The 24,960-nt window shown below is 38.6% G+C and overlaps 14 non-coding genes across 14 annotated transcripts; all 14 read left to right on the top strand.

The window, feature by feature from the left end:
• Nucleotides 1–3,623: 3,623 nt before the first annotated feature.
• On the top strand, nt 3,624–3,696 carry trnam-cau (transfer RNA methionine (anticodon CAU)). Its single transcript has one exon. It is a non-coding gene; the product is annotated as a tRNA-Met (tRNA).
• A 1,558-nt stretch (nt 3,697–5,254) lies between these two features.
• Nucleotides 5,255–5,327, top strand: trnam-cau (transfer RNA methionine (anticodon CAU)). Its single transcript has one exon. It is a non-coding gene; the product is annotated as a tRNA-Met (tRNA).
• Nucleotides 5,328–5,941: 614 nt separating this feature from the next.
• Nucleotides 5,942–6,014, top strand: trnam-cau (transfer RNA methionine (anticodon CAU)). Its single transcript has one exon. It is a non-coding gene; the product is annotated as a tRNA-Met (tRNA).
• A 750-nt stretch (nt 6,015–6,764) lies between these two features.
• Nucleotides 6,765–6,837, top strand: trnam-cau (transfer RNA methionine (anticodon CAU)). Its single transcript has one exon. It is a non-coding gene; the product is annotated as a tRNA-Met (tRNA).
• A 2,932-nt stretch (nt 6,838–9,769) lies between these two features.
• Nucleotides 9,770–9,842, top strand: trnam-cau (transfer RNA methionine (anticodon CAU)). Its single transcript has one exon. It is a non-coding gene; the product is annotated as a tRNA-Met (tRNA).
• Nucleotides 9,843–11,399: 1,557 nt separating this feature from the next.
• On the top strand, nt 11,400–11,472 carry trnam-cau (transfer RNA methionine (anticodon CAU)). Its single transcript has one exon. It is a non-coding gene; the product is annotated as a tRNA-Met (tRNA).
• Nucleotides 11,473–12,084: 612 nt separating this feature from the next.
• trnam-cau (transfer RNA methionine (anticodon CAU)) lies at nt 12,085–12,157 on the top strand. Its single transcript has one exon. It is a non-coding gene; the product is annotated as a tRNA-Met (tRNA).
• A 2,135-nt stretch (nt 12,158–14,292) lies between these two features.
• trnai-uau (transfer RNA isoleucine (anticodon UAU)) lies at nt 14,293–14,365 on the top strand. The gene has a single exon. It is a non-coding gene; the product is annotated as a tRNA-Ile (tRNA).
• A 1,644-nt stretch (nt 14,366–16,009) lies between these two features.
• Nucleotides 16,010–16,082, top strand: trnam-cau (transfer RNA methionine (anticodon CAU)). Its single transcript has one exon. It is a non-coding gene; the product is annotated as a tRNA-Met (tRNA).
• Nucleotides 16,083–18,090: 2,008 nt separating this feature from the next.
• trnam-cau (transfer RNA methionine (anticodon CAU)) lies at nt 18,091–18,163 on the top strand. The gene has a single exon. It is a non-coding gene; the product is annotated as a tRNA-Met (tRNA).
• A 953-nt stretch (nt 18,164–19,116) lies between these two features.
• On the top strand, nt 19,117–19,189 carry trnam-cau (transfer RNA methionine (anticodon CAU)). The gene has a single exon. It is a non-coding gene; the product is annotated as a tRNA-Met (tRNA).
• A 613-nt stretch (nt 19,190–19,802) lies between these two features.
• On the top strand, nt 19,803–19,875 carry trnat-cgu (transfer RNA threonine (anticodon CGU)). Its single transcript has one exon. It is a non-coding gene; the product is annotated as a tRNA-Thr (tRNA).
• A 2,682-nt stretch (nt 19,876–22,557) lies between these two features.
• trnam-cau (transfer RNA methionine (anticodon CAU)) lies at nt 22,558–22,630 on the top strand. Its single transcript has one exon. It is a non-coding gene; the product is annotated as a tRNA-Met (tRNA).
• A 273-nt stretch (nt 22,631–22,903) lies between these two features.
• trnam-cau (transfer RNA methionine (anticodon CAU)) lies at nt 22,904–22,976 on the top strand. Its single transcript has one exon. It is a non-coding gene; the product is annotated as a tRNA-Met (tRNA).
• Nucleotides 22,977–24,960: the final 1,984 nt, after the last annotated feature.

Raw genomic sequence — 24,960 nt, forward strand, 5'->3', positions numbered from 1 at the left:
TCGATCCTCACACGGGGCAGCAAAGCTTATAAAAGACAGTGTTGTCTGAAGGTGAAAATTAATTCTCAGTGGTTTTGGACTTTCAGACAATACATACTTTTGTCACGGTGGATACCACATCTTAAGGTCGATATCTAAATTTTTTACTTTAGAATGAAATCATAGTTTTTTTCTCAGGTGTTGTGGACTTTCAGACCATACATTTTGGCACGGTGCTTACAACGTCACTGTCAAAAAGTGAAGGTCGGTATCAATATTTTTCTTACACTTAATGCTTTAATGTGCCTCTTTGGCGCAGCAGGCAGCGCGTCAGTCTCATAATTTGAAGGTCGTAAGTTCGATCCTCACACGGGGCAGCAAAGCTTATAAAAAGACAGTGATGTCCGAAGGTGAAAATTAATTCTCAGTGGTTTTGGACTTTCAGACAATACATACTTTTGTCACGGTGGAAACCACATCTTAAGGTCGATATCAAATTGTTTTACTTTAGAATGAAATCATAGTTTTTTTCTCAGGTGTTGTGGTTTTTCAGACCATACATTTTGGCACGGTGCTTACAACGTCACTGTCAAAATCTGAAGGTCGTTATCGATATTTTTCTTTACGCTTAAGGTTTAAAAGTGCCTCGTTGGCGCAGCAGGCAGCGCGTCAGTCTCATAATCTGAAGGTCGTGAGTTCGATCCTCACAAGGGGCAGCAAAGCTTTTAAAAAGAAAGTGTTTTCTGAAGATGAAGTGAAAATTAATTCTCAGTGTTATTGGACGTTCAGACGATACATACTTTTGTCACGGTGCTTACAACGTCACTGTAAAATCTGAAGGTCGGTATCGATATCTATATTTTTACTTTAGAATGAAATCATTGTTTATTTCTTAGGTGTTGTGGACTTTCAGACCATACATTTTGGCACGGTGCTTACAACGTCACTGTCAAAATCTGAAGGTCGGTATCGATATCTATATTTTTTACTTTAGAATGAAATCATTGTTTTTTTCTTAGGTGTTGTGGACTTTCAGACCATACATTTTGGCACGGTGCTTACAACGTCACTGTCAAAATCTGAAATTTGGTATCGATATTTTTCTTACACTTCATGCTTTAATGTGCCTCCTTGGTGCAGCAGGCAGCGCGTCAGTCTCATAATCTAAAGGTCGTGAGTTCGATCCTCACACGGGCAGCAAAGCTTCTAAAAAGACCGTTGTCTGATGGTGAAAATTAATTCTCGGTGGTTTTGGACTTACAGACAATACATACTTTTGTCACGGTGGAAACCACGTCTTAAGGTCGATATCAAATTGTTTTACTTTAGAATGAAATCGTAGTTTTTTTCTCAGGTGTTGTGGACTTTCAGACCATACATTTTGGCACGGTGCTTACATCGTCACTGTCAAAAAGTGAAGGTCGGTATCGATATTTTTCTTACACTTAATGATTTAACGTTCCTTGTTGGCGCAGCAGGCACCGCGTCAGTCTCATAATCTGAAGGTCGTGAGTTCGATCCTCACACGGGGCAGCAAAGCTTATAAAAGACAGTTTTGTCTGAAGGTGAAAATTAATTCTCAGTGTTTTTGGACTTTCAGACAATACATACTTTTGTCACGGTGGATACCACATCTTAAGGTCGATATCTATATTTTTTACTTTAGAATGAAATCATAGTTTTTTTCTCAGGTGTTGTGGACTTTCAGACCATACATTTTGGCACGGTGCTTACAACGTCACTGTCAAAAAGTGAAGGTCGGTATCAATATTTTTTCTTACACTTAAAGCTTTAACGTGCCTCTTTGGCGCAGCAGGCAGCGCGTCAGTCTCATAATTTGAAGGTCGTAAGTTCGATCCTCACACGGGGCAGCAAAGCTTATAAAAAGACAGTGATGTCCGAAGGTGAAAATTAATTCTCAGTGGTTTTGGACTTTCAGACAATACATACTTTTGTCACGGTGGAAACCACATCTTAAGGTCGATATCAAATTGTTTTACTTTAGAATGAAATCATAGTTTTTTTCTCAGGTGTTGTGGTTTTTCAGACCATACATTTTGGCACGGTGCTTACAACGTCACTGTCAAAATCTGAAGGTCGTTATCGATATTTTTTCTTTACGCTTAAGGTTTAAAAGTGCCTCGTTGGCGCAGCAGGCAGTGCGTCAGTCTCATAATCTGAAGGTCGTGAGTTCGATCCTCAAAAGGGGCAGCAAAGCTTTTAAAAAGACAGTGTTTTCTGAAGATGAAGTGAAAATTAATTCTCAGTGTTATTGGACGTTCAGACGATACATACTTTTGTCACGGTGCTTACAACGTCACTGTAAAATCTGAAGGTCGGTATCGATATCTATATTTTTTATTTTAGAATGAAATCATTGTTTATTTCTTAGGTGTTGTGGACTTTCAGACCATACATTTTGGCACGGTGCTTACAACGTCACTGTCAAAATCTGAAGGTCGGTATCGATATCTATATTTTTTACTTTAGAATGAAATCATTGTTTTTTTCTTAGGTGTTGTGGACTTTCAGACCATACATTTTGGCACGGTGCTTACAACGTCACTGTCTTTAATCTGAAATTTGGTATCGATATTTTTCTTACACTTCATGCTTTAATGTGCCTCCTTGGTGCAGCAGGCAGCGTGTCAGTCTCATAATCTAAAGGTCGTGAGTTCGATCCTCACACGGGGCAGCAAAGCTTATAAAAAGACCGTTGTCTGATGGTGAAAATTAATTCTCTGTGGTTTTGGACTTACAGACAATACATACTTTTGTCACGGTGGAAACCACGTCTTAAGGTCGATATCAAATTGTTTTACTTTAGAATGAAATCATAGTTTTTTTCTCAGGTGTTGTGGTTTTTCAGACCTAACTTTTTGGCACGGTGCTTACAACGTCACTGTCAAAAAGTGAAGGTCGGTATCGATAATTTTTTCTTTCGATTTGTTGATTAAATGTTCTTAGTTAGCGCAGTAGGTAGCGCGTCAGTCTCATAATCTGAAGGTCGTGAGTTCGATCCTCACACGGGGCAGCAAAGGTTTTAAAAAGACAGTGTTGTCCGAAGATGAAGTGAAAATTAATTCTCAGTGGTTTTGGACTTTCAGACAATACATACTTTTGTCACGGTGGAAACCACATCTTAAGGTCGATATCAAATTGTTTTACTTTAGAATGATTTCATAATTTTTTTCTCAGGTGTTGTGGACTTTCAGACCATACATTTTGGCACGGTGCTTACAACGTCACTGTCAAAAAGTGAAGGTCGGTATCAATATTTTTTCTTACACTTAATGCTTTAATGTGCCTCTTTGGCGCAGCAGGCAGCGCGTCAGTCTCATAATTTGAAGGTCGTAAGTTCGATCCTCACACGGGGCAGCAAAGCTTATAAAAAGACAGTGATGTCCGAAGGTGAAAATTAATTCTCAGTGGTTTTGGACTTTCAGACAATACATACTTTTGTCACGGTGGAAACCACATCTTAAGGTCGATATCAAATTGTTTTACTTTAGAATGAAATCATTGTTTTTTTCTCAGGTGTTGTGGTTTTTCAGACCATACATTTTGGCACGGTGCTTACAACGTCACTGTCAAAATCTGAAGGTTGTTATCGATATTTTTCTTTACGCTTAAGGTTTAAAAGTGCCTCGTTGGCGCAGCAGGCAGCGCGTCAGTCTCATAATCTGAAGGTCGTGAGTTCGATCCTCACACGGGGCAGCAAAGCTTTTAAAAAGACAGTGTTTTCTGAAGATGAAGTGAAAATTAATTCTCAGTGTTATTGGACGTTCAGACGATACATACTTTTGTCACGGTGCTTACAACGTCACTGTAAAATCTGAAGGTCGGTATCGATATCTATATTTTTTACTTTAGAATGAAATCATTGTTTATTTCTTAGGTGTTGTGGACTTTCAGACCATACATTTTGGCACGGTGCTTACAACGTCACTGTCAAAATCTGAAGGTCGGTATCGATATCTATATTTTTTACTTTAGAATGAAATCATTGTTTTTTTCTTAGGTGTTGTGGACTTTCAGACCATACATTTTGGCACGGTGCTTACAACGTCACTGTCAAAATCTGAAATCTGGTATCGATATTTTTTCTTACACTTCATGCTTTAATGTGCCTCGTTGGTGCAGCATGCAGCGCGTCAGTCTCATAATCTGAAGGTTGTGAGTTCAATCCTCACATGGGGCAGCAAAGCTTATAAAAAGACTATTGTCTGATGGTGAAAATTAATTCTCAGTGGTTTTGGACTTACAGACAATACATACTTTTGTCACGGTGGAAACCACGTCTTAAGGTCGATATCAAATTGTTTTACTTTAGAATGAAATCATAGTTTTTTTCTCAGGTGTTGTGGTTTTTCAGACCTAACATTTTGGCACGGTGCTTACCATGTCACTGTCAAAAAGTGAAGGTCGGTATCAATATTTTTTCTTACACTTAATGAATTAATGTGCCTCGTTGGCGCAGCAGGCACTGCGTCAGTCTCATAATCTGAAGGTCGTGAGTTCGATCCTCACATGGGGCAGCAAAGCTTATAAGATGACAGTGTTTTCTGAAGGTGAAAATTAATTCTCAGTCGTTTTGGACTTTCAGACAGTACATACTTTTGTCACGGTGGAAACCACATCTTAAGGTCGATATCAAATTGTTTTACTTTAGAATGAAATCATAGTTTTTTTCTCAGGTGTTGTGGTTTTTCAGATCTAACATTTTGGCACGGTGCTTACAACGTCACTGTCAAAAAGTGAAGGTCGGTATCGCTAATTTTTTCTTTCGATTTGTTGATTAAATGTGCTTCGTTAGCGCAGTAGGTAGCGAGTCTGTCTCATAATCTGAAGGTCGTGAGTTCGATCCTCACACGGGGCAGCAAAGTTTTAAAAAGACAGTGTTGTCTGAAGATGAAGTGAAAATTAATTCTCAGTGGTTTTGGACTTTCAGACAATACGTACTTTTGTCACGGTGCTTACAACGTCACTGTAAAATCTGAAGGTCGGTATCGATATCTATATTTTTTACTTTAGAATGAAATCATTGTTTATTTCTTAGGTGTTGTGGACTTTCAGACAATACATACTTTTGTCACGGTGGAAACCACATCTTAAGGTCGATATCAAATTGTTTTACTTTAGAATGAAATCATTGTTTTTTCTCAGGTGTTGTGGTTTTTCAGACCATACATTTTGGCACGGTGCTTACAACGTCACTGTCAAAAAGTGAAGGTCGGTATCGATAATTTTTTCTTTCGATTTGTTGATTAAATGTGCTTCGTTAGCGCAGTAGGTAGCGCGTCAGTCTCATAATCTGAAGGTCGTGAGTTCGATACTCACACGGGGCAGCAAAGTATTAAAAAGACAGTGTTGTCCGAAGATGAAGTGAAAATTAATTCTCAGTGGTTTTGGACTTTCAGACAATACATACTTTTGTCACGGTGGATACCACATCTTAAGGTCGATATCTATATTTTTTACTTTAGAATGAAATCATATTTTTTTTCTCAGGTGTTGTGGACTTTCAGACCATACATTTTGGCACGGTACTTACAACATCACTGTCAAAAAGTGAAGGTCGGTATCAATATTTTTTCTTACACTTAATGCTTTAATGTGCCTCGTTGGCGCAGCAGGCAGCGCGTCAGTCTCATAATTTGAAGGTCGTAAATTCGATCCTCACACGGGGCAGCAAAGCTTATTAAAAAAAAGACAGTGATGTCTGAAGGTGAAAAGTAATTCTCAGTGCTTTTGGACTTTCAGACAATACATACTTTTGTCACGGTGGAAACCACATCTTAAGGTCGATATCAAATTGTTTTACTTTAGAATGAAATCATTGTTTTTTTCTCAGGTGTTGTGGTTTTTCAGACCATACATTTTGGCACGGTGCTTACAACGTCACTGTCAAAATCTGAAGGTCGTTATCGATATTTTTTCTTTACGCTTAAGGTTTAAAAGTGCCTCGTTGGCGCAGCAGGCAGCGCGTCAGTCTCATAATCTGAAGGTCGTGAGTTCGATCCTCACACGGGGCAGCAAAGCTTTTAAAAAGACAGTGTTTTCTGAAGATGAAGTGAAAATTAATTCTCAGTGTTATTGGACGTTCAGACGATACATACTTTTGTCACGGTGCTTACAACGTCACTGTAAAATCTTAAGGTCGGTATCGATACCTATATTTTTTACTTTAGAATTAAATCATTGTTTATTTCTTAGGTGTTGTGGACTTTCAGACCATACATTTTGGCACGGTGCTTACAACGTCACTGTCAAAATCTGAAGATCGGTATCGATATCTATATTTTTTACTTTAGAATGAAATCATTGTTTTTTTCTTAGGTGTTGTGGACTTTCAGACCATACATTTTGGCACGGTGATTACAACGTCACTGTCAAAAAGTGAAGGTCGGTATCAATATTTTTTCTTACACTTAATGCTTTAATGTGCCTCTTTGGCGCAGCAGGCATCGCGTCAGTCTCATAATTTGAAGGTCGTAAGTTCGATCCTCACACGGGGCAGGAAAGCTTATAAAAAGACAGTGATGTCCGAAGGTGAAAATTAATTCTCAGTGGTTTTGGACTTTCAGACAATACATACTTTTGTCACGGTGGAAACCACATCTTAAGGTCGATATCAAATTGTTTTACTTTAGAATGAAATCATTGTTTTTTCTCAGGTGTTGTGGTTTTTCAGACCATACATTTTGGCACGGTGCTTACAACGTCACTGTCAAAATCTGAAGGTCGTTATCGATATTTTTTCTTTACGCTTAAGGTTTAAAAGTGCCTCGTTGGCGCAGCAGGCAGCGCGTCAGTCTCATAATCTGAAGGTCGTGAGTTCGATCCTCACACGGGGCAGCAAAGCTTTTAAAAAGACAGTGTTTTCTGAAGATGAAGTGAAAATTAATTCTCAGTGTTATTGGACGTTCAGACGATACATACTTTTGTCACGGTGCTTACAACGTCACTGTAAAATCTGAAGGTCGGTATCGATATCTATATTTTTTACTTTAGAATGAAATCATTGTTTATTTCTTAGGTGTTGTGGACTTTCAGACCATACATTTTGGCACGGTGCTTACAACGTCACTGTCAAAATCTGAAGGTCGGTATCGATATCTATATTTTTTACTTTAGAATGAAATCATTGTTTTTTTCTTAGGTGTTGTGGACTTTCAGACCATACATTTTGGCACGGTGCTTACAACGTCACTGTCAAAATCTGAAATTTGGTATCGATATTTTTCTTACACTTCATGCTTTAATGTGCCTCCTTGGTGCAGCAGGCAGCGCGTCGGTCTCATAATCTAAAGGTCGTGAGTTCGATCCTCACACGGGGCAGCAAAGCTTCTAAAAAGACCGTTGTCTGATGGTGAAAATTAATTCTCGGTGGTTTTGGACTTACAGACAATACATACTTTTGTCACGGTGGAAACCACGTCTTAAGGTCGATATCAAATTGTTTTACTTTAGAATGAAATCGTAGTTTTTTTCTCAGGTGTTGTGGACTTTCAGACCATACATTTTGGCACGGTGCTTACATCGTCACTGTCAAAAAGTGAAGGTCGGTATCGATATTTTTCTTACACTTAATGATTTAACGTTCCTTGTTGGCGCAGCAGGCACCGCGTCAGTCTCATAATCTGAAGGTCGTGAGTTCGATCCTCACACGGGGCAGCAAAGCTTATAAAAGACAGTTTTGTCTGAAGGTGAAAATTAATTCTCAGTGTTTTTGGACTTTCAGACAATACATACTTTTGTCACGGTGGATACCACATCTTAAGGTCGATATCTATATTTTTTACTTTAGAATGAAATCATAGTTTTTTTCTCAGGTGTTGTGGACTTTCAGACCATACATTTTGGCACGGTGCTTACAACGTCACTGTCAAAAAGTGAAGGTCGGTATCAATATTTTTTCTTACACTTAAAGCTTTAACGTGCCTCTTTGGCGCAGCAGGCAGCGCGTCAGTCTCATAATTTGAAGGTCGTAAGTTCGATCCTCACACGGGGCAGCAAAGCTTATAAAAAGACAGTGATGTCCGAAGGTGAAAATTAATTCTCAGTGGTTTTGGACTTTCAGACAATACATACTTTTGTCACGGTGGAAACCACATCTTAAGGTCGATATCAAATTGTTTTACTTTAGAATGAAATCATAGTTTTTTTCTCAGGTGTTGTGGTTTTTCAGACCATACATTTTGGCACGGTGCTTACAACGTCACTGTCAAAATCTGAAGGTCGTTATCGATATTTTTTCTTTACGCTTAAGGTTTAAAAGTGCCTCGTTGGCGCAGCAGGCAGTGCGTCAGTCTCATAATCTGAAGGTCGTGAGTTCGATCCTCAAAAGGGGCAGCAAAGCTTTTAAAAAGACAGTGTTTTCTGAAGATGAAGTGAAAATTAATTCTCAGTGTTATTGGACGTTCAGACGATACATACTTTTGTCACGGTGCTTACAACGTCACTGTAAAATCTGAAGGTCGGTATCGATATCTATATTTTTTATTTTAGAATGAAATCATTGTTTATTTCTTAGGTGTTGTGGACTTTCAGACCATACATTTTGGCACGGTGCTTACAACGTCACTGTCAAAATCTGAAGGTCGGTATCGATATCTATATTTTTTACTTTAGAATGAAATCATTGTTTTTTTCTTAGGTGTTGTGGACTTTCAGACCATACATTTTGGCACGGTGCTTACAACGTCACTGTCTTTAATCTGAAATTTGGTATCGATATTTTTTCTTACACTTCATGCTTTAATGTGCCTCCTTGGTGCAGCAGGCAGCGTGTCAGTCTCATAATCTAAAGGTCGTGAGTTCGATCCTCACACGGGGCAGCAAAGCTTATAAAAAGACCGTTGTCTGATGGTGAAAATTAATTCTCTGTGGTTTTGGACTTACAGACAATACATACTTTTGTCACGGTGGAAACCACGTCTTAAGGTCGATATCAAATTGTTTTACTTTAGAATGAAATCATAGTTTTTTTCTCAGGTGTTGTGGTTTTTCAGACCTAACTTTTTGGCACGGTGCTTACAACGTCACTGTCAAAAAGTGAAGGTCGGTATCGATAATTTTTTCTTTCGATTTGTTGATTAAATGTTCTTAGTTAGCGCAGTAGGTAGCGCGTCAGTCTCATAATCTGAAGGTCGTGAGTTCGATCCTCACACGGGGCAGCAAAGGTTTTAAAAAGACAGTGTTGTCCGAAGATGAAGTGAAAATTAATTCTCAGTGGTTTTGGACTTTCAGACAATACATACTTTTGTCACGGTGGAAACCACATCTTAAGGTCGATATCAAATTGTTTTACTTTAGAATGATTTCATAATTTTTTTCTCAGGTGTTGTGGACTTTCAGACCATACATTTTGGCACGGTGCTTACAACGTCACTGTCAAAAAGTGAAGGTCGGTATCAATATTTTTTCTTACACTTAATGCTTTAATGTGCCTCTTTGGCGCAGCAGGCAGCGCGTCAGTCTCATAATTTGAAGGTCGTAAGTTCGATCCTCACACGGGGCAGCAAAGCTTATAAAAAGACAGTGATGTCCGAAGGTGAAAATTAATTCTCAGTGGTTTTGGACTTTCAGACAATACATACTTTTGTCACGGTGGAAACCACATCTTAAGGTCGATATCAAATTGTTTTACTTTAGAATGAAATCATTGTTTTTTTCTCAGGTGTTGTGGTTTTTCAGACCATACATTTTGGCACGGTGCTTACAACGTCACTGTCAAAATCTGAAGGTTGTTATCGATATTTTTTCTTTACGCTTAAGGTTTAAAAGTGCCTCGTTGGCGCAGCAGGCAGCGCGTCAGTCTCATAATCTGAAGGTCGTGAGTTCGATCCTCACACGGGGCAGCAAAGCTTTTAAAAAGACAGTGTTTTCTGAAGATGAAGTGAAAATTAATTCTCAGTGTTATTGGACGTTCAGACGATACATACTTTTGTCACGGTGCTTACAACGTCACTGTAAAATCTGAAGGTCGGTATCGATATCTATATTTTTTACTTTAGAATGAAATCATTGTTTATTTCTTAGGTGTTGTGGACTTTCAGACCATACATTTTGGCACGGTGCTTACAACGTCACTGTCAAAATCTGAAGGTCGGTATCGATATCTATATTTTTTACTTTAGAATGAAATCATTGTTTTTTTCTTAGGTGTTGTGGACTTTCAGACCATACATTTTGGCACGGTGCTTACAACGTCACTGTCAAAATCTGAAATCTGGTATCGATATTTTTTCTTACACTTCATGCTTTAATGTGCCTCGTTGGTGCAGCATGCAGCGCGTCAGTCTCATAATCTGAAGGTTGTGAGTTCGATCCTCACATGGGGCAGCAAAGCTTATAAAAAGACTATTGTCTGATGGTGAAAATTAATTCTCAGTGGTTTTGGACTTACAGACAATACATACTTTTGTCACGGTGGAAACCACGTCTTAAGGTCGATATCAAATTGTTTTACTTTAGAATGAAATCATAGTTTTTTTCTCAGGTGTTGTGGTTTTTCAGACCTAACATTTTGGCACGGTGCTTACCATGTCACTGTCAAAAAGTGAAGGTCGGTATCAATATTTTTCTTACACTTAATGAATTAATGTGCCTCGTTGGCGCAGCAGGCACTGCGTCAGTCTCATAATCTGAAGGTCGTGAGTTCGATCCTCACATGGGGCAGCAAAGCTTATAAGATGACAGTGTTTTCTGAAGGTGAAAATTAATTCTCAGTCGTTTTGGACTTTCAGACAGTACATACTTTTGTCACGGTGGAAACCACATCTTAAGGTCGATATCAAATTGTTTTACTTTAGAATGAAATCATAGTTTTTTTCTCAGGTGTTGTGGTTTTTCAGATCTAACATTTTGGCACGGTGCTTACAACGTCACTGTCAAAAAGTGAAGGTCGGTATCGCTAATTTTTTCTTTCGATTTGTTGATTAAATGTGCTTCGTTAGCGCAGTAGGTAGCGAGTCTGTCTCATAATCTGAAGGTCGTGAGTTCGATCCTCACACGGGGCAGCAAAGTTTTAAAAAGACAGTGTTGTCTGAAGATGAAGTGAAAATTAATTCTCAGTGGTTTTGGACTTTCAGACAATACGTACTTTTGTCACGGTGCTTACAACGTCACTGTAAAATCTGAAGGTCGGTATCGATATCTATATTTTTACTTTAGAATGAAATCATTGTTTATTTCTTAGGTGTTGTGGACTTTCAGACAATACATACTTTTGTCACGGTGGAAACCACATCTTAAGGTCGATATCAAATTGTTTTACTTTAGAATGAAATCATTGTTTTTTTCTCAGGTGTTGTGGTTTTTCAGACCATACATTTTGGCACGGTGCTTACAACGTCACTGTCAAAAAGTGAAGGTCGGTATCGATAATTTTTTCTTTCGATTTGTTGATTAAATGTGCTTCGTTAGCGCAGTAGGTAGCGCGTCAGTCTCATAATCTGAAGGTCGTGAGTTCGATACTCACACGGGGCAGCAAAGTATTAAAAAGACAGTGTTGTCCGAAGATGAAGTGAAAATTAATTCTCAGTGGTTTTGGACTTTCAGACAATACATACTTTTGTCACGGTGGATACCACATCTTAAGGTCGATATCTATATTTTTTACTTTAGAATGAAATCATATTTTTTTTCTCAGGTGTTGTGGACTTTCAGACCATACATTTTGGCACGGTACTTACAACATCACTGTCAAAAAGTGAAGGTCGGTATCAATATTTTTTCTTACACTTAATGCTTTAATGTGCCTCGTTGGCGCAGCAGGCAGCGCGTCAGTCTCATAATTTGAAGGTCGTAAATTCGATCCTCACACGGGGCAGCAAAGCTTATTAAAAAAAAGACAGTGATGTCTGAAGGTGAAAAGTAATTCTCAGTGCTTTTGGACTTTCAGACAATACATACTTTTGTCACGGTGGAAACCACATCTTAAGGTCGATATCAAATTGTTTTACTTTAGAATGAAATCATTGTTTTTTCTCAGGTGTTGTGGTTTTTCAGACCATACATTTTGGCACGGTGCTTACAACGTCACTGTCAAAATCTGAAGGTCGTTATCGATATTTTTCTTTACGCTTAAGGTTTAAAAGTGCCTCGTTGGCGCAGCAGGCAGCGCGTCAGTCTCATAATCTGAAGGTCGTGAGTTCGATCCTCACACGGGGCAGCAAAGCTTTTAAAAAGACAGTGTTTTCTGAAGATGAAGTGAAAATTAATTCTCAGTGTTATTGGACGTTCAGACGATACATACTTTTGTCACGGTGCTTACAACGTCACTGTAAAATCTTAAGGTCGGTATTGATACCTATATTTTTTACTTTAGAATTAAATCATTGTTTATTTCTTAGGTGTTGTGGACTTTCAGACCATACATTTTGGCACGGTGCTTACAACGTCACTGTCAAAATCTGAAGATCGGTATCGATATCTATATTTTTTACTTTAGAATGAAATCATTGTTTTTTTCTTAGGTGTTGTGGACTTTCAGACCATACATTTTGGCACGGTGCTTACAACGTCACTGTCAAAATCTGAAATCTGGTATCGATATTTTTTCTTACACTTCATGCTTTAATGTGCCTCGTTGGTGCAGCAGGCAGCGCGTCAGTCTCATAATCTAAAGGTCGTGAGTTCGATCCTCACACGGGGCAGCAAAGCTTTTAAAAAGACTGTTGTCTGATGGTGAAAATTAATTCTCAGTGGTTTTGGACTTACAGACAATACATACTTTTGTCACGGTGGAAACCACGTCTTAAGGTCGATATCAAATTGTTTTACTTTAGAATGAAATCATAGTTTTTTTCTCAGGTGTTGTGGTTTTTCAGACCTAACATTTTGGCACGGTGCTTACCATGTCACTGTCAAAAAGTGAAGGTCGGTATCGATAATTTTTTATTTCGATTTGTTGATTAAATCTTCTTAGTTAGCGCAGTAGGTAGCGCGTCAGTCTCATAATCTGAAGGTCGTGAGTTCGATCCTCACATGGGGCAGCAAAGCTTATAAAATGACAGTGTTGTCTGAAGGTGAAAATTAATTCTCAGTGGTTTTGGACTTTCAGACAGTACATACTTTTGTCACGGTGGAAACCACATCATAAGGTCGATATCAAATTGTTTTACTTTAGAATGAAATCATACTTTTTTTCTCAGGTGTTGTGGACTTTCAGACCATACATTTTGGCACGGTGCTTACAACGTCAGTGTCAAAAAGTGAAGGTCGGTATCGATATTTTTTTCTTTCGATTAGTTGATTAAATGTTCTTAGTTAGCGCAGTAGGTAGCGCGTCAGTCTCATAGTCTGAAGGTCGTGAGTTCAATCCTCACACGGAGCAGCAAAGTTTTAAAAAGACAGTGTTGTCCGAAGATGAAGTGAAAATTAATTCTCAGTGGTTTTGGACTTTCAGACAATACATACTTTTGTCACGGTGGATACCACATCTTAAGGTCGATATCTATATTTTTTACTTTAGAATGAAATCATAGTTTTTTTCTCAGGTGTTGTGGACTTTCAGACCATACATTTTGGCACTGTGCTTACAAAGTCACTGTCAAAAAGTGAAGGTCGGTATCAATATTTTTTCTTACACTTAATGCTTTAATGTGCCTCGTTGGCGCAGCAGGCAGCGCGTCAGTCTCATAATCTGAAGGTCGTGAGTTCCATCCTCACACGGGGCAGCAAAGTTTTAAAAAGACAGTGTTGTCCGAAGATGAAGTGAAAATTAATTCTCACTGGTTTTGGACTTTCAGACAATACATACTTTTGTCACGGTGGATACCACATCTTAAGGTCGATATCTATATTTTTTACTTTAGAATGAAATCATAGTTTTTTTCTCAGGTGTTGTGGACTTTCAGACCATACATTTTGGCACGGTGCTTACAACGTCACTGTCAAAAAGTGAAGGTCGGTATCAATATTTTTTCTTACACTTAATGCTTTAATGTGCCTCGTTGGTGCAGCAGGCATGCCGTCAGTCTCATAATTTGAAAGTCGTAAGTTCGATCCTCACACGGGGCAGCAAAGCTTATAAAAAGACAGTGATGTCTGAAGGTGAAAATTAATTCTCAGTGGTTTTGGACTTTCAGACAATACATACTTTTGTCACGGTGCTTACAACGTCACTGTAAAATCTGAAGGTCGGTATCGATATCTATATTTTTTACTTTAGAATGAAATCATTGTTTATTTCTTAGGTGTTGTGGACTTTCAGACCATACATTTTGGCACGGTGCTTTCAACGTCACTGTCAAAATCTGAAGGTCGGTATCGATCATTTTTTATTTCGATTTCTTCATGTAATGTGACTCGTTAGCGCAGTAGGTAGTGCATCAGTCTTATAATCTGAAGGTTGTGAGTTCGATCCTCACACGGGGCAGCAAAGATTTTAAAAATAAAGTTTTGTCTGAAGATGAAGTGACAATTAATTCTCAGATGTTTTGGACTTTCAGACAATACATATTTTTGTCACGGTGGATACCACATCTTAAGGTCGATATCTATATTTTTTACTTTAGAATGAAATCATAGTTTTTTTCTCAGGTGTTGTGGCCTTTCAGACCATACATTTTGGCACGGTGCTTACAACGTCACTGTCAAAAAGTGAAGGTCGGTATCAATATTTTTTCTTACACTTAATGAATTAATGTGCCTCGTTGGCGCAGCAGGCACTGCGTCAGTCTCATAATCTGAAGGTCGTGAGTTCGATCCTCACATGGGGCAGCAAAGCTTGTAAAATGACAGTGTTTTCTGAAGGTGAAAATTAATTCTCAGTCGTTTTGGACTTTCAGACAGTACATACTTTTGTCACGGTGGAAACCACATCTTAAGGTCGATATCAAATTGTTTTACTTTAGAATGAAATCATAGTTTTTTTCTCAGGTGTTGTGGTTTTTCAGACCATACAGTTTGGCACGGTGCTTACAACGTCACTGTCAAAAAGTGAAGGTCGGTATCGATAATTTTTTCTTTAGATTTGTTGAATAAATGTGCTTCGTTAGTGCAGTAGGTAGCGCGTAAGTCTCATAATGTGAAGGTCGCGAGTTCGATCCTCACACGGGGCAGCAAAGATTTTAAAAAGAAAGTGTTCTCTGAAGATGAAGTGAAATTTAATTCTCAGATGTTTTGGACTTTCAGACAATACATACTTTTGTCACGGTGGAAACCACATCTTAAGGTCGATATCAAATTGTTTTACTTTAGAATGAAATCATTGTTTTTTTCTCAGGTGTTGTGCTTTTCCGGACCATACATTTTGGCACGGTGCTTACAACGTCACTGTCAAAAAGTGAAGGTCGGTATTGATATTTTTTTCTTTCGATTTGTCGATTAAATGTGCTTCGTTAGCGCAGTAGGTACCGCGTCAGTCTCATAATCTGAAGGTCGTGAGTTCGATCCTCACACGGGGCAGCAAAGCTTTTAAAAAGACAGTGTTGTCTGAAGATGAAGTGAAAATTAATTCTCAGTTGTTTTGGACTTTCAGACAATACATACTTTTGTCACAGTGGATACCACATCTTAAGGTCGATATCTATATTTTTTACTTTAGAATGAAATCATATTTTTTTTCTCAGGTGATGTGGACTTTCAGACCATACATTTTGGCACGGTGCTTACAACGTCACTGTCAAAATCTGAAGGTCGTTATCGATATTTTTTCTTTACGCTTAATGTTTAGAAGTGACTCGTTGGCGCAGCAGGCAGCGCGTCAGTCTCATAATCTGAAGGTCGTGAGTTCGATCCTCACACGGGGCAGCAAAGCTTATAAAAAGACAGTGTTGTCTGAAGGTGAAAATTAATTCTCAGTGGTTTTGGACTTTCAGACAATACATACTTTTGTCATGGTGGAAACCACATCTTAAGGTCGATATCAAATTGTTTTACTTTAGAATGAAATCATTGTTTTTTTCTCAGGTGTTGTGGTTTTTCAGACCATACATTTTGGCACGGTGCTTACAACGTCACTGTCAAAAAGTGAAGGTCGGTATTGATAATTTTCTCTTTCGAATTGTTGGTTAGATGTGCCTCGTTAGCGCAGTAGGTAGCGCCTCAGTCTCATAATCTGAAGGTCGTGAGTTCGATCCTCACACGGGGCAGCAATGCTGTTAATAAGAAAGTGTTGTCTGAAGATGAAGTGAAAATTAATTCTCAGTGGTTTTGGACTTCCAGACAATACATACTTTTGTCACAGTGGATACCACATCTTAAGGTCGATATCTATATTTTTTACTTTAGAATGAAATCATTGTTTTTTTCTCAGGTGTTGTGGTTTTTCAGACCATACATTTTGGCACAGTGCTTACAACGTCACTGTCAAAAAGTGAAAGTCGTTATCGATATTTTTTCTTTACGCTTAATGTTTAAAAGTGCCTCGTTGGCGCAGCAGGCAGGGCGTCAGTCTCATAATCTGAAGGTCGTGAGTTCGATCCTCACACGGGGCAGCAAAGCTTTTAAAAAACAGTGTTTTCTGAAGATGAAGTGAAAATTAATTCTCAGTGGTATTGGACGTTCAGACGATACATACTTTTGTCACGGTGCTTACAACGTCACTGTCAAGATCTGAAGGTCGGAATCCATATCTATATTTTTTACTTTAGAATGAAATCATTGTTTTTTTCTCAGGTGATGTGGACTTTCAGACCATACATTTTGGCACGGTGCTTACAACGTCACTGTCAAAATCTGAAGGTCGTTATCGATATTTTTTCTTTACGCTCAATGTTTAAAAGTGCCTCGTTGGCGCAGCAGGCAGTGCGTCAGTCTCATAATCTGAAGGTCGTGAGTTCGATCCTCACACGGGGCAGCAAAGCTTATAGAAAGACAGTGTTGTCTGAAGGTGAAAATTAATTCTCACTGGTTTTGGACTTTCAGACAATACATACTTTTGTCACGGTGGAAACCACATCTTAAGGTCGATATCAAATTGTTTTACTTTAGAATGAAATCATTGTTTTTTTCTCAGGTGTTGTGGTTTTTCAGACCATACCTTTTGGCACGGTGCTTACAACGTCACTGTCAAAAAGTGAAGGTCGGTATTGATAATTTTTTCTTTCGAATTGTTGATTAGATGTGCCTTGTTAGCACAGTAGGTAGCGCCTCAGTCTCATAATCTGAAGGTCCTGAGTTCGATCCTCACACGGGGCAGCAATGCTGTTAATATGAAAGTGTTGTCTGAAGATGAAGTGAAAATTAATTCTCAGTGGTTTTGGACTTCCAGACAATACATACTTTTGTCACAGTGGATACCACATCTTAAGGTATATATCTATATTTTTTACTTTAGAATGAAATCAAATTTTTTTTCTCAGGTATTGTGGACTTTCAGACCATACATTTTGGCACGGTGCTTACAACGTCACTGTCAAAAAGTGAAGGTCGATATCGCTAATTTTTTCTTTCGATTTGTTGTTTAAATGTGCTTCGTTAGCGAGGTAGGTAGCGCGCCAGTCTCATAAGCTGAAGGTTGTGAGTTCGATCCTCACACGAGGCAGCAAACCTTATAAAAAGACAGTGTTGTCTGAAGGTGAAAATTAATTCTCAGTGGTTTTGGACATTCAGACAATACATACTTTTGTCACGGTGGAAACCACATCTTAAGGTCGATATCAAATTGTTTTACTTTAGAATGAAATCATTGTTTTTTTCTCAGGTGTTGTGGTTTTTCAGACCACACATTTTGACACGGTGCTTAAAACGTCACTGTCAAAAATTGAAGGTCGGTATCGATAATTTTTTCTTTCGATTTGTGGATTAAATGTACCTCGTTACCGCAGTAGGTAGCGCGTCAGTCTCATAATCTGAAGTTCGTGAGTTCGATCTTCAAACGGGGCAGCAAAGCTTTTAAAAAGACAGTGTTGTCTGAAGATGAAGTGAAAATTAATTCTCAGTGGTTTTGGACTTTCAGACAATACATACTTTTGTCACGGTGGATACCACATCTTAAGGTCGATATCAATATTTTTTACTTTAGAATGAAATCATAGTTTTTTTCTCAGGTGTTGTGGTTTTTCAGACCATACATTTTGGCACGGTGCTTACAACGTCACTGTCAAAAAGTGAAGGTCGGTATCGATAATATCTTCTTTCGATTTGTTGATGAACTGTGCCTCGTTAGCGCAGTAGGTAGCGCGTCAGTCTCATAATCTGAAGGTCGTGAGTTCGATCCTCACACGGGGCAGCAAAGCTTTTAAAAAGACAGTGTTGTCTGAAGATGAAGTGAAAATGAATTCTCAGTGGTTTTGGACTTTCAGACAATACATACTTTTGTCACAGTGGATACCACGTCTTAAGGTCGATATCTATATTTTTTACTTTAGAATGAAATCAGAGTTTTTTTCTCAGGTGTTGTGGACTTTCAGACCATACATTTTGGCCCGGTGCTTACAACGTCTGTCAAAATCTGAAGGTAGGTATCAATATTTTTTCTTTACGCTTAATGTTTAAATGTGCATCGTTGGCGCAGCAGGCAGCGCGTCAGTCTCATAATCTGAAGGTCGTGAGTTTGATCCTCACACGGGGCAGCAAAGACTTTAAAAAGACAGTGTTGTCTGAAGATGAAGTGAAATTTAATTTTCAGTGGTTTTGGACTTTCAGACAATACATACTTTTGTCACGGTGGAAACCACATCTTATGGTCGATATCAAATTGTTTTACTTTAGAATGAAATCATTTTTTTTCTCAGGTGTTGTGGTTTTTCAGACCATACATTTTGGCACGGTACTTACAACGTCACTGTCAAAATCTGAAGGTCGTTATTGATATTTTTTCTTTACGCTTAATGTTTAGAAGTGCCTCGTTGGTGCAGCAGGCAGCGCGTCAGTCTCATAATCTGAAGGTCGTGAGTTCGATCCTCACACGGGGCAGCAAAGCTTATAAAAATACAGTGTTCTCTGAGAGGTGAAAATTAATTCTCAGTGGTTTTGGACTTTCAGACAATACATACTTTTGTCACGGTGGAAACCACATCTTAAGGTCGATATCTAAATTTTTACTTTAGAATGAAATCATATTTTTTTTCTCAGGTGATGTGGACTTTCAGACCATACATTTTTGCACGGTGCTTACAACGTCACTGTCAAAATCTGAAGGTCGTTATCGATATTTTTTCTTTACGCTTAATGTTTAGAAGTGCCTCGTTGGCGCAGCAGGCAGCGCGTCAGTCTCATAATCTGAAGGTCGTGAGTTCGATCCTCACACGGGGCAGCAAAGCTTATAAAAAGACAGTGTTGTCTGAAGGTGACAATTAATTCTCAGTGGTTTTGGACTTTCAGACAATACATACTTTTGTCACGGTGGAAACCACATCTTAAGGTCGATATCAAATTGTTTTACTTTAGAATGAAATCATTGTTTTTTTCTCAGGTGTTGTGGTTTTTCAGACCATACATTTTGGCACGGTGCTTACAACGTCACTGTCAAAAAGTGAAGGTCGGTATTGATAATTTTCTCTTTCGAATTGTTGATTAGATGTGCCTCGTTAGCGCAGTAGGTAGCGCCTCAGTCTCATAATCTGAAGGTCGTGAGTTAGATCCTCACACGGGGCAGCAAAGATTTTAAAAAGAAAGTGTTGTCTGAAGAATAAGTGACAATTAATTCTCAGATGTTTTGGACTTTCAGACAATACATACTTTTGTTTCGGTGGATACCACATCTTAAGGTCGATATCTATATTTCTTACTTTCGAATGAAATCATAGTTTTTTTCTCAGGTGTTGTGGACTTTCAGACCATACATTTTGGCACGGTGCTTACAACGTCAGCGTCAAAATCTGAAGGTCGTTATCGATATTTTTTCTTTACACTTAAAGATTTAATGTGCCTCGGTGGTGCAGCAGGCAGCGCGTCAGTCTCGTAATTTGAAGGTTGTGAGTTCGATTCTCACACGGGGCAGCAAAGCTTATAAAAAGACTGTTGTCTGATGGTGAAAATAAATTCTCAGTGGTTTTGGACTTTCAGACAATACATACTTTTGTCACGGTGGAAACCACATCTTAAGGTCGATATCAAATTGTTTTACTTTAGAATGAAATCATATTTTTTTTCTCAGGTGTTGTGGACTTTCAGACCATACATTTTGGCACGGTGCTTACAACGTCACTGTCAAAATCTGAAGGTCGTTATCGATATTTTTTCTTTACGCTCAATGTTCAAAAGTGCCTCGTTGGCGCAGCAGGCAGTGCGTCAGTCTCATAATCTGAAGGTCGTGAGATCGATCCTTACACGGGGCAGCAAAGCTTATAGAAAGACAGTGTTGTCTGAAGGTGAAAATTAATTCTCACTGGTTTTGGACTTTCAGACAATACATACTTTTGTCACGGTGGAAACCACATCTTAAGGTCGATATCAAATTGTTTTACTTTAGAATTAAATCATTGTTTTTTTCTCAGGTGTTGTGGTTTTTCAGACCATACCTTTTGGCACGGTGCTTACAACGTCACTGTCAAAAAGTGAAGGTCGGTATTGATAATTTTTTCTTTCGAATTGTTGATTAGATGTGCCTCGTTAGCACAGTAGGTAGCGCCTCAGTCTCATAATCTGAAGGTCGTGAGTTCGATCCTCACACGGGGCAGCAATGCTGTTAATAAGAAAGTGTTGTCTGAAGATGAAGTGAAAATTAATTCTCAGTGGTTTTGGACTTCCAGACAATACATACTTTTGTCACGGTGGATACCACATCTTAAGGTATATATCTATATTTTTTACTTTAGAATGAAATCATAGTTTTTTTCTCAGGTATTGTGGACTTTCAGACCATACATTTTGGCACGGTGCTTACAACGTCACTGTCAAAAAGTGAAGGTCGGTATCGCAAATTTTTTCTTTCGATTTGTTGATTAAATGTCCTTCGTTAGCAAGGTAGGTAGCGCGCCAGTCTCATAAGCTGAAGGTTGTGAGTTCGATCCTCACACGAGGCAGCAAACCTTATAAAAAGACAGTGTTGTGTAAAGGTGAAAATTAATTCTCAGTGGTTTTGGACATTCAGACAATACATACTTTTGTCACGGTGGAAACCACATCTTAAGGTCGATATCAAATTGTTTTACTTTAGAATGAAATCATTGTTTTTTTCTCAGGTGTTGTGGTTTTTCAGACCATACATTTTGGCACGGTGCTTACAACGTCACTGTCAAAAAGTGAAGGTCGGTATTGATAATTTTTTCTTTCGATTTGTTGATTAGGTGTGCCTCGTTAGCGCAGTAGGTACCGCGTCGGTCTCATAATCTGAAGGTCGTGAGTTCGATCCTCACACGGGGCAGCAAAGCTTTTAATAAGAAAGTGTTGTCTGAAGATGAAGTGAAAATTAATTCTCAGTGGTATTGGACGTTCAGACGATACATACTTTTGTCACGATGCTTACAACGTCACTGTCAAAATCTGAAGGTCGGTATCCATATCTATATTTTATCCTTTAGAATGAAATCATTGTTTTTTTCTCATGTGATGTGGACTTTCAGACCATACATTTTGGCACGGTGCTTACAACGTCACTGTCAAAATCTGAAGGTCGTTATCGATATTTTTTCTTTACGCTTAATTATTAAAAGTGCCTCGTTGGCGCAGCAGGCACCGCGTCAGTCTCATAATCTGAAGGTCATGTTTTCGATCCTCACACGGGGCAGCAAAGCTTATAAAAAGAGAGTGTTGTCTGAATGTGAAAATTAATTCTCAGTGGTTTTGGACTTTCACACAATACATACTTTTGTCACGGTGGAAACCACATCTTAAGGTCGATATCAAATTGTTTTACTTTAGAATGAAATCATTGTTTTTTTCTCAGGTGTTGTGGTTTTTCAGACCATACATTTTGGCACGGTGCTTACAACGTCACTGTCAAAAAGTGAAGGTCGGTATCGATATTTTTTTCTTTCGACTTGTTTATTAAATGTGCTTCGTTAGCGCAGTAGGTAGCGCGTCAGTCTCATAATCTGAAGCTCGCGTGTTCGATCCTCACATGGGGCAGCAAAGATTTAAAAAGAAAGTGTTCTCTGAAGATGAAGTGAAAATTAATTCTCAGATGTTTTGGACTTTCAGACAATACATACTTTTGTCACGGTGGATACCACATCTTAAGGTCGATATCTATATTTTTTACTTTAGAATGAAATCATAGTTTTTTTTCAGGTATTGTGGACTTTCAGACCATACATTTTGGCACGGTGCGTACAACGTCACTGTCAAAAAGTGAAGGTCGGTATCGCTAATTTTTTCTTTCGATTTGTTGATTAAATGTGCTTCGTTAGCGAAGTAGGTAGCGCGTCAGTCTCATAAGCTGAAGGTTGTGAGATCGATCCTCACACGGGGCAGCAAACCTTATAAAAAGACAGTGTTGTCTGAAGGTGAAAATTAATTCTCAGTGGTTTTGGACTTTCAGACAATACATACTTTTGTCACGGTGGAAACCACATCTTAAGGTCGATATCAAATTGTTTTACTTTAGAATGAAATCATTGTTTTTTTCTCAGGTGTTGTGGTTTTTCAGACCATACATTTTGGCACGGTGCTTACAACGTCACTGTCAAAAAGTGAAGGTCGGTATTGATAATTTTTTCTTTCGATTTGTTGATTAGATGTGCCTCGTTAGCGCAGTAGGTAGCGCGTCAGTCTCATAATCTGAAGGTCGTGAGTTCGATCCTCACACAGGGCAGCAAAGCTTTTAATAAGAAAGTGTTGTCTGAAGATGAAGTGAAAATTAATTCTCAGTGGTTTTGGACTTCCAGACAATATATACTTTTGTCACAGTGGATACCACATCTTAAGGTCGATATCTATATTTTTTACTTTAGAATGAAATCATTGTTTTTTTCTCAGGTGTTGTGGTTTTTCAGACCATACATTTTGGCACGGTGCTTACAACGTCACTGTCAAAAAGTGAAGGTCGGTATTGATAATTTTCTCTTTCGAATTGTTGATTAGATGTGCCTCGTTAGCGCAGTAGGTAGCGCCTCAGTCTCATAATCTGAAGGTCGTGAGTTCGATCCTCACACGGGGCAGCAATGCTGTTAATAAGAAAGTGTTGTCTGAAGATGAAGTGAAAATTAATTCTCAGTGGTTTTGGACTTCCAGACAATACATACTTTTGTCACAGTGGATACCACATCTTAAGGTCGATATCTATATTTTTTACTTTAGAATGAAATCATTGTTTTTTTCTCAGGTGTTGTGGTTTTTCAGACCATACATTTTGGCACGGTGCTTACAACGTCACTGTCAAAAAGTGAAAGTCGTTATCGATATTTTTTCTTTACGCTTAATGTTTAAAAGTGCCTCGTTGGCGCAGCAGGCAGGGCGTCAGTCTCATAATCTGAAGGTCGTGAGTTCGATCCTCACACGGGGCAGCAAAGCTTTTAAAAAAACAGTGTTTTCTGAAGATGAAGTGAAAATTAATTCTCAGTGGTATTGGACGTTCAGACGATACATACTTTTGTCACGGTGCTTACAACGTCACTGTCAAAAAGTGAAGGTCGGTATCGCTAATTCTTTCTTTCGATTTGTTGATTAAATGTGCTTCGTTAGCGAGGTAGGTAGCGCGCCAGTCTCATAAGCTGAAGGTTGTGAGTTCGATCCTCACACGAGGCAGCAAACCTTATAAAATGACAGTGTTGTCTGAAGGTGAAAATTAATTCTCAGTGGTTTTGGACATTCAGACAATACATACTTTTGTCACGGTGGAAACCACATCTTAAGGTCGATATCAAATTGTTTTACTTTAGAATGAAATCATAGTTTTTTTCTCAGGTGTTGTGGTTTTTCAGACCTAACATTTTGGCACGGTGCTTACAACGTCACTGTCAAAAAGTGAAAGTCGGTATTGATAATTTTTTCTTTCGATTTGTTGATTAGGAGTGCCTCGTTAGCGCAGTAGGTACGGCGTCAGTCTCATAATCTGAAGGTCGTGAGTTCGATCCTCACACGGGGCAGCAAAGCTTTTAAAGAAAGTGTTTTCTGAAGATGAAGTGAAAATTAATTCTCAGTGGTATTGGACGTTCAGACGATACATACTTTTGTCACGATGCTTACAACGTCACTGTCAAAATCTGAAGGTCGGAATCCATATCTATATTTTATACTTTAGAATGAAATCATTGTTTTTTTCTCATGTGATGTGGACTTTCAGACCATACATTTTGGCACGGTGCTTACAACGTCACTGTCAAAATCTGAAGGTCGTTATCGATATTTTTTCTTTACGCTTAATGTATCAAAAGTGCCTCGTTGGCGCAGCAGGCACCGCGTCAGTCTCATAATCTGAAGGTCGTGATTTCGATCCTCACACGGGGCAGCAAAGCTTATAGAAAGAGAGTGTTGTCTGAAGGCGAAAATTAATTCTCAGTGGTTTTGGACTTTCAGACAATACATACTTTTGTCACGGTGGAAACCACATCTTAAGGTCGATATCAAATTGTTTTACTTTAGAATGAAATCATTGTTTTTTTCTCAGGTGTTGTGGTTTTTCAGACCATACATTTTGGCACGGTGCTTACAACGTCACTGTCAAAAAGTGAAGGTCGGTATCGATATTTTTTCTTTCGAATTGTTGATTAGATGTGCTTCGTTAGCGCAGTAGGTAGCGCGTCAGTCTCATAATCTGAAGCTCGTGAGTTCGATCCTCACATGGGGCAGCAAAGATTTAATAAGAAAGTGTTCTCTGAAGATGAAGTGAAAATTAATTCTCAGTGGTTTTGGACTTCCAGACAATACATACTTTTGTCACGGTGGATACCACATCTTAAGGTCGATATCTATATTTTTTACTTTAGAATGAAATCATAGTTTTTTTCTCAGGTGTTGTGGTCTTTCAGACCATACATTTTGGCACGGTGCTTACAACGTCACTGTCAAAAAGTGAAAGTCGTTATCGATATTTTTCTTACGCTTAATGTTTAAAAGTGCCTCGTTGGCGCAGCAGGCAGGGCGTCAGTCTCATAATCTGAAGGTCGTGAGTTCGATCCTCACACGGGGCAGCAAAGCTTTTAA

This window comes from Salmo salar, chromosome ssa02 (genome assembly GCF_905237065.1).
Source record: "Salmo salar chromosome ssa02, Ssal_v3.1, whole genome shotgun sequence".
Lineage (NCBI taxonomy): Eukaryota > Metazoa > Chordata > Actinopteri > Salmoniformes > Salmonidae > Salmo > Salmo salar.